This window comes from Grammomys surdaster, unplaced genomic scaffold, assembly GCF_004785775.1.
Source record: "Grammomys surdaster isolate TR1022 unplaced genomic scaffold, NIH_TR_1.0 174, whole genome shotgun sequence".
In the NCBI taxonomy this organism is placed as follows: Eukaryota; Metazoa; Chordata; class Mammalia; order Rodentia; family Muridae; genus Grammomys; species Grammomys surdaster.
Genome location: NW_021604622.1, coordinates 17,895,068 through 17,910,396, shown reverse-complemented (window position 1 = coordinate 17,910,396; position 15,329 = coordinate 17,895,068).

Sequence of the window (15,329 nt, the reverse complement as noted above, 5' to 3'; positions counted from 1 at the left end):
TGACATGCATGTTGCAAGTAAAACTTCTTCTAATTCAGTCCTTTTAGGACTACATTTTAGAGCAATGTCACACTTGAAATGGAGAGACAGATAATCTGTTGGCATCCTGTATCTTTAGAGAACTCATTCTCCATGTAAGTCCTGCATGACAGTATTAAATTTAAACCAACATCTATGATTGTCACAGTCTGAAAGGTTAACTCCACACTTTTCATTGAATTCTGTACTATTCAGCTCTATTTTAGATGATATTCTCTGGGGATAGTAAAATGCATCTTTAGTTTATGTAAGCACAAAGAATGTGAGACTTGGTTCTCTGCATTGACTTCTGGATGATCATTAGGTATAATTACCATTATTAAAGGTTAAAAAAGTAACAGTATACTAAAGATTAATATGACTGTAACAATTGACGTCGCTGTGAGATTGCAAATTGTTTCATAAATGTTCAATTCCCATACAAATATTTGTATACCGATGCAAATCGAGCTAGCTGAATTTTCTGTAATGAAAGATCAATGGAAAGATTTTAATTTATGTGAGGATGCGATATTTTAACAAACAACATACATATTTTATTAAAGGAAAATCCAAACCTGCATACAAATAGTAAAAAGAGAGACAGTCTAGGTAGAAAGAATGTCAAAGTAAATTTAAACACAGGCCAACACAGATGACTGTGTAAAATGTTTACTGAGTATTTTATACAAGATCAGCACAACAGGTAAAGAATGACAAGGAAAGATAGTTTTTTCTTTTCTTTATTTCTTTATTGTCAGAATCTTCACTAGAGCACATATTAACTTACTCCAAGTAAGGTGCATGAAAAGTGCACTGTTTAGTCATGAAACGTTACTGAGATCCTTGATTTTATGTGTTTATATTACTCTTTTATTCTGTGTTATGATAAAGTTTAATCATAAAGCTTTAATGCAAGGCAACATGCACTTTAGTATATTTAAGCTTGTGTACATACATATACATGCAATCTCGTCTAACAAACACAAACTTTTACTCTAAGTGATTTAAAATTAAGGTGAGTTGCCATGGTTTCTTGTCAAAAACAACTTCACTGTGCAATTCCCAAAAGAGCAGCATTATCTCTTTCTTATGTCGAAAGCTTTTATCTTTGAAACGATAATAGTCAGATTTTTTTAAAATGTCAACACACTTTCTTCATATATTTTATAAAAGTACATGCACAAAGCAAGAATAATATATTTTAATGAGATTCTATATCTCTTCAGTGTGTTTACCAGGGACACCTTCCTCACTTCACCTTTTGGATTCCCATGAATAATATGCACCATTTGTTTTGCAGTATTTGTCACCTGTAAGACCACCTTGCTGCTCTGTGTATGTCACCTGTTTATTCAGCTTACATTTTGTAAACATAATAATACACTTATTGTATGATTTTCTTTGTTTGAGTACACAGGTGAATATTGTCATGGAGGCTCTGATCCAGAAGGTTCCTCCTTAGGAATGATAATAGCTCTCCATTGTCACTGAATTTTTTTTCTCCAACAAACAGGTTTTGGTATAGAGATTCAGGATTAACTGGGCCCTGTTCAAAATACATATTTCTCACAAAGTAATAATAACTGTCAGAATTATTTTTTTCATGATTTCATGAGAAATACCAATAACTCTGACCTATTTAGTTATTTGCTTCACATATTTAAGCACAAGGCTAATTTTTTGAAGATATTTTCTTGGCTCCTTTTGTCTCTATCTCCTCAATACTCTTTCAAATTTATGTTCACTGAATTCATTGCCTTTAAGAAATATAAATATCTACTATATAATAAATTCATATGTATTTTCCCCAACATACTAGGACAATCAACTAAACAGTCTTAGGACATGACATTTGAAATGTTGCATTTAGCTATAAGAGAATATAAAGCATCAGACCATGTTCCACAAATTATTTTCTCTTTAAACTTTGAAAATACAAATTATAAACATCTCCTCACTCACGATGTAAGAGTTATCTAGTTGCTTGACCTCTCATAGCCAAGTTCATGTCAAACGTGTAAGACTCAGTGACTATTATTTAATACTATTTCTTCCATTGCAATTACTATTAATTTGTTATGGAGGTTAATAGATCACATGGTTAGGAAGAGATAAATTTAACATACTGCTGGAGATCAAATCCTTGATGTCACAGGTGGTTAGAAAGAGGAATCTACTACTAAAACACCTTTAGTGCCCCAATTAATGATGCCTTATTTATTTATTTATTTATTTATTTACTTATTGGTCTATGTGTGCAAAATGTGCATGCATATTTCATTCTGTAAGAGGCATATGTATACGTATGAGTTCATGTGCACATGTGTGTGTATGTGTGTATGTGTGTATGGGTGTGTGTTTGCATTTTATGTAGGTAGACATTTGACATTTCCTAGATTACTCTCACACCATGTATCAGGGTGGGGTCTCTCACTTGAACTCAGACCTTACCAATTTGAGAATACCTAGCAAATTTTCCTTGGGATCTTTGAATCTTGTTTAAGAATTACAAATGCCTACCCCATATTCCCAGCTTTTGCATGAGTTCTAGGGATCTGAATTCTGAGACTCAGTCTTGCATGAACAATTTATCTATTGAGCCTGCAGATGGTTCCAAGACACAAGATGATGTACCCATTTTAATGTCTGACAAAATAAACTTCATTCCAGAAAAAAGTGGGAAGGGATAAGGTTTCTGTATGCCCAGAAAGGGAAATCCATCAAAAATATATTTCAATTATAAACATTTATGCATCAAACATGTGGGTACACACAATTTTATAAAAGAAATGCTACTATAGCTTAAATCACATATTAACCCTCACACAGTAATAGTGGGTGACTTTAATACCTCACTACTGCTAATAAACAAGTCAAGCCAACAAAATCAAAGAGAGAAATATTGAAGTTAAATCATGTCATAAACAGAATGGACTGAACAGGTATTTACAGAACATTTAACCTAAACAGAAAATAATATACTTATTATTCAAAGCTCATGAAACTATCTCCTAAGTTGACAAAATACATGGACACAAAGGTAGTTTCAAAAGGTACAAAAAATAAAAATTGAAATCCTGTATTATATATGGCCATCACAGATATAAGCTGAACAACAATCAAAACCACAGAAAATTGGAAAAATCTTGGAGACTGATAAACTCAGTGCTGAATGAAGAATGGATCAAGATGGAAATTTGGAAACAAATGGAAAACTTCAGAACTGAATAAGAATAAAAACAGAAAATATCCAAACTATTGGATAAAATGAAAGCATGTCAACCTATTGGATATGTCATTGGTAAAAAAATATTTTTTAATTCAGTAGCCTACCACCTTGTCTGAATGATGATGATGCCCTTTGCCATGTAAAAGGTTTTCAGTTTTATGAAGTCTAATTTATTAACTGTTAATCTAGACAGAGTATTCTCAAAGGAAGAAATGCAATGGCAGGGAAGCACTTAAAAAAAAATGTCCAAGATCTTTCCTCAGCAGGGAAATGCAAATCAAAACTAGTTTGAGATTCACCTTACACCAGTCATGGCCAATATCAATAAAACAGATGATGGTACATGCGGGAATGGGTGCAGAGCAAGGTGAACAATCATCCACTGCTGGTTGTACAGCCAGTGTAGAAATCAGTGTAATGGTTCTTAGGAAGCTGGGAGTGGATCTACCTCAACACCCAGCTAAACCACTCTTGGGTATATAACAAAAATATTCTACATCCTACTACAGAGATACATATTCAAACACGTAACTGCTGCTCTATTCCTTACAGCCAGAAATTGAAAACAGAGTGATGTGCATCAATGGATGAATGCATGAAGAAAATGTGATATATTAAAAAGAAAGAAAGAAAAAGAAATCATGAAATTTTCAGGTAAATAGATTGCAGTAGAACAAAATCATCCTAAGTGAGGTAACCCAGACATAGAAAGTCAACTATGCTATGTGTTTGCTTATATTTTGATATTACCTCTTAAATTTTCAATTAGCAGCATGTAATCTATAAAATCACAGAGATTAGGATTAGCGGGAGGAATTGAATGGTAGAGATTAGATCACTGTAGGAAGAGGAAATAGAGTAGATTTTTATGGATGGGTGAGGGTGAACTAAAATGAGAGGATCAAATGGGAGGTAAGGCACATAAGAAAGGGCACCTCAAACTAAGGACCATTTGCTTGGTCGTATGGAAACCTAACAGCATAGAAGCTTCCTAAAATATATAAATATATGAAGATGATCTAAAAGAAATTACTAATATATGGGGAATCAGAGCCCCAGTAGGATATTTTTCATCACCAATTAAGACTACAAGTTCCAGAATAGATTACATCTAATAGAGTTGCTAGCCAAAGAGGGCCCAGTGGAACCCTGAAAACCCAGGCTTTTGCTGAGAAGTTGGTTGTTTTCCACACATTGATTGATGAGGCCTTATTGCTGAAGATAACATCTACACAAAACTCATCAAACAAGGAGAGGTTGAGTTGATGGCGACCTAGAGCCTTCACCTTTTCTGACTAGTACTCATGGTACTGGAAGGCTCTTTGCATGCTACTAAAGGAGAAAGGAAAACACCAATCCAACTACAAAATCTTTGTTTATAATGGTGATCTACCTGAAAGACATGCTGGTACAATAGTAGCACAAAGGCTGTGGATCTCAGCAATCAGTATCTGTATGAAATTAAGACCCACTCCATGAGATGTACCCTATCCTGAATATTGCTCAAGTGTCTAGAAACCTGAGAAAAGATAGGGCATGGATCTAAGGAAAACCATAAAACAAACAAACAAGCAAACAAAAGTACTACTGTTTTGGAAGAAAAATACAACAATTAAATGGCTACTGAGGACATCTTCTGTTCCTGGTTCAATGTCTTGCTCAACCATAATCAGAGAAGTTTCCTTCTGATGTAGATGGAAATAAACACAGAGACTCATAGCCAAATAATGTCCACAGAGTAAAAGACCTTAAAATACTCAGTCCTAAGTGTGGTGTTTAGTTCAATTTCATCTACTCAGGGCTCAAAGCACACTCCATAAAAAGAGGAAGAAAAAAATGTTAAGAGCAGTGAGTGAACAGACCACACCTGGGAAATAAAGCCATAAAAACACAGCAGAAACAATGTCCATATGAACTCAAAGAGACAGTGGCAGCATGCATAGGGCTAGCACAGATCTGGCCATGATGGGACCCAGCAATAAGAGCAGAAGTAGATACAAACCCACATCTCTAACAAAAAAAGCTACTCCAATAGATAACTATTCTCAATGGGAAATTAGTTTTCTCCAATAGAGTTTCCCTGCATATATAAAACACATTCAATGCCAGGCACTGTGCACAACATTAGATGGCTAGCACAGAACAAAATCAATGCATTTTTGAAGGTTGATTTTCTCATCATGCTTTGCCAGGGCTTGCTCATATATTTATATTGGTTCCTTTATTAATTTTACCTTATACTATACATATATATGTGTATACATATATATGTATGTGTGTATATATGTATGTGTGTGTATATGTGTGTATGTGTGTGTGTATGTGTGTGTGTTTTACATCTTGTAGTATTCTGGGATTTTTGCATGAGTCAATGTGTGTCCCTGTATCTACATGTTTTTCTCCAGCTTTTTCATTGGCTCTTTGTTTTTCTGTTTGTTTCTTTGTTTTCTTCTATTCTGCATTGTTTGTTTTTATCTTATTTAATTTTATTTTCATATCATTATCTTATTAGATGCCTGAAAAATAAAAGGAAAGGGTGTGACAGAGAGGAATATAGTAAATAGCACAGGTAAATGGTGTTTTAAATATGAATATATTGAGAGTTATGCTACATCTATTTGTTATATTAAAATAATGCCAGGCTTATCTGTTTGAAGAATTAAAATAAAAGCTAACATTTTACATTCCGTAGTTATATTTAGCTTTTTACAAATAAAGGCTATTTATGTGCAGTGTGAAAACAAGAAAAAAAAAGATCAAAATGTCTAGTTTGGTTTATTTTAATAACTGCAAATAGTCATGTAGCCAAAGCCTTCAAAACAAGTTACGTATCACAGCCTTCATTAATCTGTAAGGGTGGAGCTGTAGGTTATTGAGTCTGCCACAGAGAGTTTCATAAATGTCTGATCAACAGCTGTGATTTCTCCCCTCTCATTTATATTTTGTACAACCACCCCGTCTGAGAATAGAAGACAGTTTCATTGTTTTTCTTTACAATCTAATCCAACTCTTTCAATCATAGCAATGAAGGATGATGAAGCTGCTACAGAGATTGGTATATGGATACACTTATCACCAAAGGACATCCAAAGCAAGAATTTAATATTTCACAATGCAGGTGTGGCATTTAGTTAGATATGACATCTCTGCAACTGTTTTGAGTGGATGCCCCCCCAAAAAATGTAGAGGTCTGAGAAGAGCATTTGACTATTTTCTTCAATTATTTCTCAACTTTATTTTTGGAAACAGTCTATACCACCACCTGAAGCTCCCTCATTTCCTAGGCTCTTTGGTCAGAAAGTCCAAGAACTAGTTCTATGGTCATAAACAAATATTATCCACACTCAGAATTGTACAAGGGTTGGAGATATGAGTCCAGTTAGTAAGGTTTCTGTAGATAACCTCTATCAGTTACAAATAATAGCTTTACGCTTGTTTTCCGAAACCTATTATTATTAGATAATTGTCATATTTTTACCCAATACCCAAATATATTATATAAATAATCCTCATACAATGATAAATGTAACTTTAATTTTTTTCAAAACTTATTTTCAGTGATGGATCTTAAACGCTTTAAGCTTCCTTGTTGCCCACCACTCAGCAGAGGTAGTAGACAAAGAAAAGATACAGGGAATTGGACCTGTTTAGAAAGGTTCTTAACAACTACCATCTGTGTTGTTTGGAAACCGGCAGTTCAGTTCACAGGATAGCTGCTGCAACCCAGTCCACTTGTGAACACATCAGCAGTTCAATTCAGTCGAGTTAAGATAGCGAACGTGAATCAGCAGCTGTGGCAAGACCTAGCAGAGACCACCAAAGCCTCAGCCTCAGCAGGAGTCTGCAGGAGGGACCAGGGCCGACAGGAACACCAGGAGAAATTCTCAGCTGTGCCTCTCTCACAGAAGCGAGTATCAGAGAAGATGCAGGACCCACAAGCTTTGCTCAGCTTGCTCTATAAACAAGCCTAGCTCAGCCTCTGTCACTGTCTGGCGAGGCCTTTTTATACTCCCTCCAAACATCACCTGTCCTCCAGGAACTTTGCCTCAGCCTGTGTCTTGCCTCAGCACATGAGTCTGTCTCAGCTAATGTGAATCTGCCAATCAGTCTCAGTCCCTGGAAGCAGCAAAAAACTGCAACACAGCACTAGAAGTTTCTTGGTGAGTTTCTCTCTGAATTCCTGACGAACAGAGCTCAACGACACAAGGTAAGGCAGACCAATACATTTGTGTCCTTAGTAAAGAATCCTTCATCATGTGTCCTTTCACTTGTTTGCTTTAGCAGAACATCCATTTTTGTTTTTTCTGTCTCCGCAAAATGTTTCTTTAGGAGTCTACCTTAGCCTTTCACTTGTGTCCACTTCAGTTAAATGTTCCTTCACATGTTTGCCCCAACCAAACACCAATCAACACAGCTGATTTTCCGATAAACATATTTTTTTCATTTTCCTTTTAATATGTCCAATTACATTAGTGGATTTTAAAGGGAAACGTTTGTACATGCAAAATACTGTGTTTTAACTAATTTCTGCACCAAAAGATCTTAGTTTTATTTAAGAAGTCTGGGTTTACTGTTATTGTAGCTGTAGTTATTGCCTTCCTTGTAATATCTTCCATGACTGTTGACACCAAGCTTATTTTGCCCTAATAGATAGAATTGGGTGATTTGTCATCTTCTTTTACCTTTGGTGGTATGTGGCAATAATATATATTATGTAATTCATAAAGGTGAATAAAAAATCCCACTGAGATATTACTCCTTGGTTATTGTTTGCATGGACATTTGAATCAAGAATTGTTTTTTCTAATACCTCATTTACACCACTCAGTTTGTCTTTGGTGATAGTTTATGCACTACATTTTAAAAATATTTCTATTCCATACAGATTTTTAAGGATTATTGCAAACTGTACATAAACTACTTTCTGTTGATCAACTAAGTCTACTGCCATCTACAGTCCGGGCAATGAAACCCCCGTTAGCATTTCTGAGATTGCCTGTACTCTTCTTAATGATTTGACAATAGTAAGAGAAATGAAGGAGACGTGTGTATTAGTGAATTATAGAGCTCTTGTAGAAATTAGCCAGAAAACTAACCAGTTAGCTTTGCATAGTGGATTGGCCAAGGAGATTCTTTTCTTTCCCAACTAGTTTATTCTGTATTTATTCACTATATACGCTATATATACACTATATATAACAATATTCAGCTTGTCATTCATGATAGTTTGTAAGCTACATTTTAAAAATATTTCTATTTCTATTTTAAGAGTGTAAAAGACAGCAGTATCTGACATTCTCTCATCCCAGGAATATGTCATAAAAACAAATTAGCGTTAAACAGCAAAATATTCAGGATTTGTTTTTATCCACTGTCTTCTCCAGTTCTTCAACAAAAGAAACATTGTTGGACTCTCAAGTGTTTCACAATTAATAAAATATTTACTGCAGTTATTGATCAATCAATGCCTCTTATTTCTGATGTTCATTTTTCTTGACCTATTTGTACGTAATCATGAGTGATTATATAGCATAATTTATGTGTGTGCATATTGGGGTATGATAGCAGCCTGGTCATTAAATGGATATGTTGTCCAACATTCATCATGTCAATATGGTGAAGATACCAAAGTCCTCTCTTATATGTGAAATTTTACAAAACATGGCTGAATATAACCATCACCCTGCTCTGCCAGAGAACATCAGAACTCAAGTATTTTCTCTTTGTACAGAATTATACCTAATAATCTTCCCAACTCTACAGTTCCATATCCATAGAGTAGTCACTTAGTAACTAAGGGATCCAGCTCAGTATTTCAAATTCTGAACTTCACTCTGAAGCAATACTTTTTTTTTCTTTCATTCTTTTCTTTTTTTTTTTTTTACACTGATGTGCAAAATTAGCACTCGCTGGATGCCCATGATCTACATGAACAACATGGAGGAAAAGTGGCCAAGATTCAGAAAGAGTGAATTGCTGGGATTTTACCACTCAGGAAATAAACCAAAGCTGTTGGTGTAAACTCAATGCCGTGGCTCAATTGTTCTACAGTGGCTCTGCTCCAGGGTACATGAGAAATCATTACTAAACAGTTTAAGCACTGGACAGTTGCATCTGAAAATTCAGTTAATACATCCCTGAACTAACTTTATAATTCAGAGAACACATTTCTGCCACACAAATGCATTGTGTCACACTGTGCATATCTAATTCAACCATTGCTTTGGTATTTTGACAAAAATGTCATCATGATGGGAATAAAGTAATTCCAACACAACAATTGCTACAATAATTGTAGCCTTCCATAATTACAACTTCTAATTTATATCTCTATGTTTAGAGTAAAAGACATCACATATGCTTGTTATTCTGATGTTAGTTGACTTAAATGTGAAAGCAAGATGAATGCATTCTCATAATTTTCTCTGTTATGTACACTTATTGACATATGTGACATATCCATAAAATTCAACTTTAGTAGTATTATGCATAGAAGGTTATTTTGTCCTTCATCTGCATTTGTTATTTTAGTTTACTTGCTAAGAGGTCTATATGACCATTTCAATAGGTATAGACTCACATATGAAACATGATGCTGTGATTTTTAAAATAATATATAAATATGGTATGTTTGTTAACCATTAATTCCACCAAACTTACTAAAATCAAGTTATTTTCTTATTGTTAGTAAAGGATTAGTTTTCAAAACTGTACATTAATTTATTGTGAAGTACATCAAAATGAGAACTGAAGATTTATTATCAGTGAAGCACACATTTGACAGGACTTGCAGATCTTTCTATATACCCAGGGTGGCTCTCTGTCTGAGCAGCATGTGACCAACACATATTAGATAAATGTTGAATACAAAAGAAAGGAAAAACAAAACGTGTTTTCATGATATTAGAGATAATATGATATCTGAAGATATTAGGACAAGATTAGTCTAATTTTTATCTGGTAGATATGTACCAAACATTTGGCAACAAGGCAGGACATGTAAATATGAGTACTAAGAACTTAACTTTTTAGATGAACATTCAGAAACAAACACGAAATTTGTAAGTACATTAACGTAGAGTGTTATTTAAAAAGGAGAGGGAATTAAAGATTGGTTCTCTAAAACCAAAGGATGAACCGAGCGGGAGGACAGGGAGGCCAGTAGGAAGACAAAATAGCAGAGGCACAGTAAATGACTGTAACTAGGTTAGGGTGTCTAAAGATGTACACCAAGGCTGAATAACCAGAATAGATACCAGGGAGTTTGTAAAATACACCACTGTTAGCAAGAGGTTTAACATATATTCTGAATGCTTTTGAAAACATCTTGTTTACTTGACATATGCAGCTTACAGCTGTAGGCTAAATCTAAGGGAAAGAAAGCAGTGTTGGAGATACAGTCACTCAAAGATAATATAGAAAGAAGAGTTCCAGGTCAACTGAAAACTATGGGCTTGACCACATCCTTAAACCATGATTAACAAATGTTCCTGTAAAAAGGGCATGCTTAAAATAAAAGCATCAAAATTTTCTTTCACATTCGTATCTTTGTTATCATATAAAACTTTTAAAATATGTCCTAAGTATATTTAATAATATAGGATGTATTTACAATCATATGTGAGGGTGTGTTATTCTCCATGTAACCACTATTATGGTAAATTCTCCATATACCTATGGATTTTATAAAGTATGCAACTATATAAAGGATTTTTTTTGGTGACTTTTCAACTTAAAAAAATTCCATCTTACAACATTTTCCACCTAGGGAAAAAGAAACAATATTCAACAGCATCTTGCTTACATCAAGACAATCAGATGACTGAAACAAAGATGTACTATGCCTATAAAATGAAGTAAAAATTATCATCTTTAAAGAGCAAATAATTCCATGTGTAAGATCAAAAGGATATGTAAAAGAAATGCTCTCATGTGGGAATTTGAAACTATTTGACTTATAGGAAAATAAAAAATAGCTATACCAGAATATTACCAGCATTTTCAAGATATGTCTTATACATTATGACAATTAAAAAGACTTATAGTGTGAGACAAGTGGAGTGTGCCGCCAGACGGAAAACTAATCAGGTTGAAGCAGGTTCAAACCTCGGGTAAATCTCATAATCGTGAATAGCAGGCATCGGAAACAGCTCGGTGCCAGGCTCTATCTGTCCTGGAACATATAACCATAAGATCCTACTAAGAGGACCATGACAACTGATCACAGTTATGTAGAAAAAAAACCTTCCGTTCTCTATGCTAAAGCAGTATCTAGAAAGGCCCGAGTTTGTAGCCAGTTAGCCAATGATCTTCTCTTCTTGGACATCCCTTCCTGCAAAATACATACATACATACATACATACATACATACATACATACATACGTACATGTATGTATGTATATGTGTATACGTGTGTGTTACACACACATACCCTGGTTTAGCCTGAGTAAGACCTATGCATTCACATCTGCTATAAATAAAGTAGCTTGGTTAAGCAAGGACTATCTCCTTTATCGAGGATTGCCACGGGAAGGCCTTTGTAGTAAAGAGCCAGGCCTAAATTTCCCTGAGAAAGCCTTCTCTCTTTCAGCTCCTCAGAATGCTTGCCACTCCCTGAGAACCAAACCCGGAATCCTCGCTGATGGGAAAGAAACCAGAATCCATCCCCTTCCTGTCTGGTGATCAGGGGAAGCATGGACTCTCAGATTCTCAAGGTCTTCAGCAGTGTCTGGATACACAGGAGATTGAGAACCACGTCATCCCTCCCAGCCCTCGCTGTTTTTCACAGAGTGGTTGGGGACACAGGCTGGGACTGGCTATTTTCTCTTGCTTCTCTGAGCAGAATACCCACAGTGCAATGGCATCCAAGCGGTAAGGCAAGCATCGAGCCCCTACAATGTAGTATCTATTTCTGAAAGTTTCTGAGTAGGCAATAGGTGTTTCCTTCTCCAAATAACTAGATGAGAATATTTATACACGAACCAGCTATCCTTAGCACTTCATATCTATTTTAAGACAAATTGTGTGCCATTGTGTGCCTATAATTTTCCTTGTCAAATTAAAAATAGCATGGGCATTGAAATTTGGGAAAAAATGAATAAATAATTAAACAAAATTCAAATCCAAGTGGCTAATGCTAACATCTGAGAGTTGGAAAGCTGCTTCAGGAACTGACAGGAAAGGAGCGTAACAGTTAGAGTCATAGAGAAAATGAAAGAGCATCTGGGAGTGGGGGGGGGGAGGTACACGCGCGGCGGGGGTGGGGGGGCGCTGCAGTGGCCTTTGGTATGCACAAGACAGAGTGCTAGCAGCCAGCATTGAGACCCCGTTAGTGAGCTAGCCATCAATACCTTTGCACTGTATCGGTTCCCAGAAGCCTGACAAACACCCTGGTGAGAAGAGGGTATGGTTCTCCAGCTTTCATTTCGAAAAGGTGTCTGCTGACATTTAAATATTTTGACATTGGTACATTCATCACATACGCACACACACACACACATACATACACACACACACACACACACACACACGATCTGTAAGAAACGACTCTATAGACTGAATAACTCAAAAAACTGGAAACAAAGTAACAAGATCAGGTAGCTAAGATGAAAACATCGTATTATTTGCACTGAGACTATGCGAGTTGATTTGAACATTACAGTTACGCTTGCCTTGTTCTTTCTCACATGAGAGTAAAGATGTGTGTGTGTGTGTGTGTGTGCGTGTGCATGTGTTGGTGTGTGTATGTATGTTTGTGTGTGTGTTTGTGTATGTGTGTGTGTGTTTTACATTTTGTTGGCTGGACATTAAACTTCTACTGTATCATTCTGACTCTTGAAGATAAAGAGGAACTATTCCATACGCATTTAGTAGATCTTTTTTATCCCACACAAAAAAGAGTGCCTTACATTTGGAATTTCTGCCCTTTAGTTTATTCGCATAAGCAACTTAGCAAACACATCTATGTGTGGTAACTGCCTAAGGTCATATTTGAATGACAAATAATAATTTTAAATAAGTAATCATAAACATTATTATTTTAAGAATATTAGATACTATATTCATATTTTTGTGTCACTTATAGAATGGAGAATTTGATTGTAGGTATTTTGTTATGGTTCTGTTTTTTTTTCATTTAAAATAAAAACTTTAGAGAAATCAGTGAGAGTTCTTTTAGCCCCAAATCATTCAGTATACCTAAATATGAGGCTTAGTTCCCACCTAGATGCATTGTAGATACAGCTCATGAATGTCACCTGCGCCACTCCATTTGTATGATATGCTAATTCTTTATTTCAAGAAACATATAAGTGATTACTTAAGAGAAGTTAAGAACCTGAATCTTCTCATACACATTACAGATAACATTTTAAAGGTATTTCACTGTCATAATAGTGATGCACTAAATTAGCCATGTGTTATCATCATTTAGCCACAAATAAAGAGAAATTGATCAAATTTAAATTGTTAAATTTAAGCAGAATACATCTCCCATAACTAATACTAAACAATTACCATTAAAACATACACAGGCAAAAAGGAGTTAATTATTTAACATGGCCAACTAATTGCCTATAGTTGAATAACATGATGATAAAAATGACATATTATAGCTTAAAAAGTATAATAATATTTGAATTCATGGTTTAGAATCAAACCAATATATATTTTCATATTATTTTTAAATGGCAAAAATGAATAATTAGGTATTAAATATTTCCATATCAATAGCAGTAGGCTTATAATTATGACCAAAGGCAAGTTAATTTGAGAAACTTTCTTTCTTGCAATAAATTCAAATTGCTTAAATATTTAATTAAAATTACATGGGATATGGCTGAAAACATATTTATAATAAGATTTAAATATAAAATCCATCATATATATATATATATATATATGACTGGATACATATATAAGTGTCTGTGAATGATGCTTATATATCTATGTCTCTCTCAAAGGAATTTGGTATAAAATAAATAAGGTAATAAAATGTACCATTTATATTAATTTGTATATTATTTTTTATTTAGAAGTCTTATCTTTGTAAATTCCAAAAAATTTCTTGTTCTGAGCTAATTCTGTTAAACAGTTTATATATACACTAATTCATACAGTGTATTAGGTTTTCCTATAAATAAACACAGACATAAATATAACACCTTGAATAAAAATAGTGGTATTTTGAAGGAAAGTTGTGAGTCCTACAGAAAAGTATAGAATGTTGAAGCAATGACAATATAAAACCCCTCTATTAGGATTTCAGGGATCAGTAATCACAGTCGACTTTTTATATTCGACAAGTGTTAGGTGTCAAAGACCAGCAAAATAAGTTAGGAAGGACCAGTAAAATTGCATGTTCCCCTCTGGACCTCACAAAAGCTTAGAGTAACAGAAGCTCACCTGTTAGCTATATACAAATGCAGGATATTAAAAAATAAATATTCATGATATTATCTGAGATTTTGTTTCTCAGAGATGAATAAAGCACAAATATCCAGTAATACAGGTATAACCTGAGCTCATAACCTTTCACAAGGACAGTGATGGGAATTACGTAGAATCTGTTGCTTAACCCATTCATTGTTGATAAGCCTTTAATCTATTGAATGAAATGAATTGTCCTGATTTCTGACCGAATATGGAAGCAAAGAGCTTTCTTTTAACTGAGTAGTATATGTAATCATTGAGAACAATTACTTTGTAAAATGCCATGTTTACAGCCACTATAGATTATAATAGGAAGTAAGCAAGTGCCTCATGATTTTTATTGCATTTCCAGAATAGTTAAAAAAAGATTAAACACAATATTGAAAGAAAGATAAGTAGTTAAGTTATAAGACTTTTTCTAAATAGTGCAAAGAATTTCTACTTGGATCATATAATTATGAATATAATATATGCAATAATTTATTGATAAATAGGTATCTATTAGATATTTCATAATCAACACACTTATTTGATTAATAAACTTTTTATAAATATTGAAATGTATAGTGAATTTTATGCAAAGTGATAATAAAAATATTAAACAATTAGTAAACAACTTTATTAACAGACTTAGCTTAGAAGAATTTT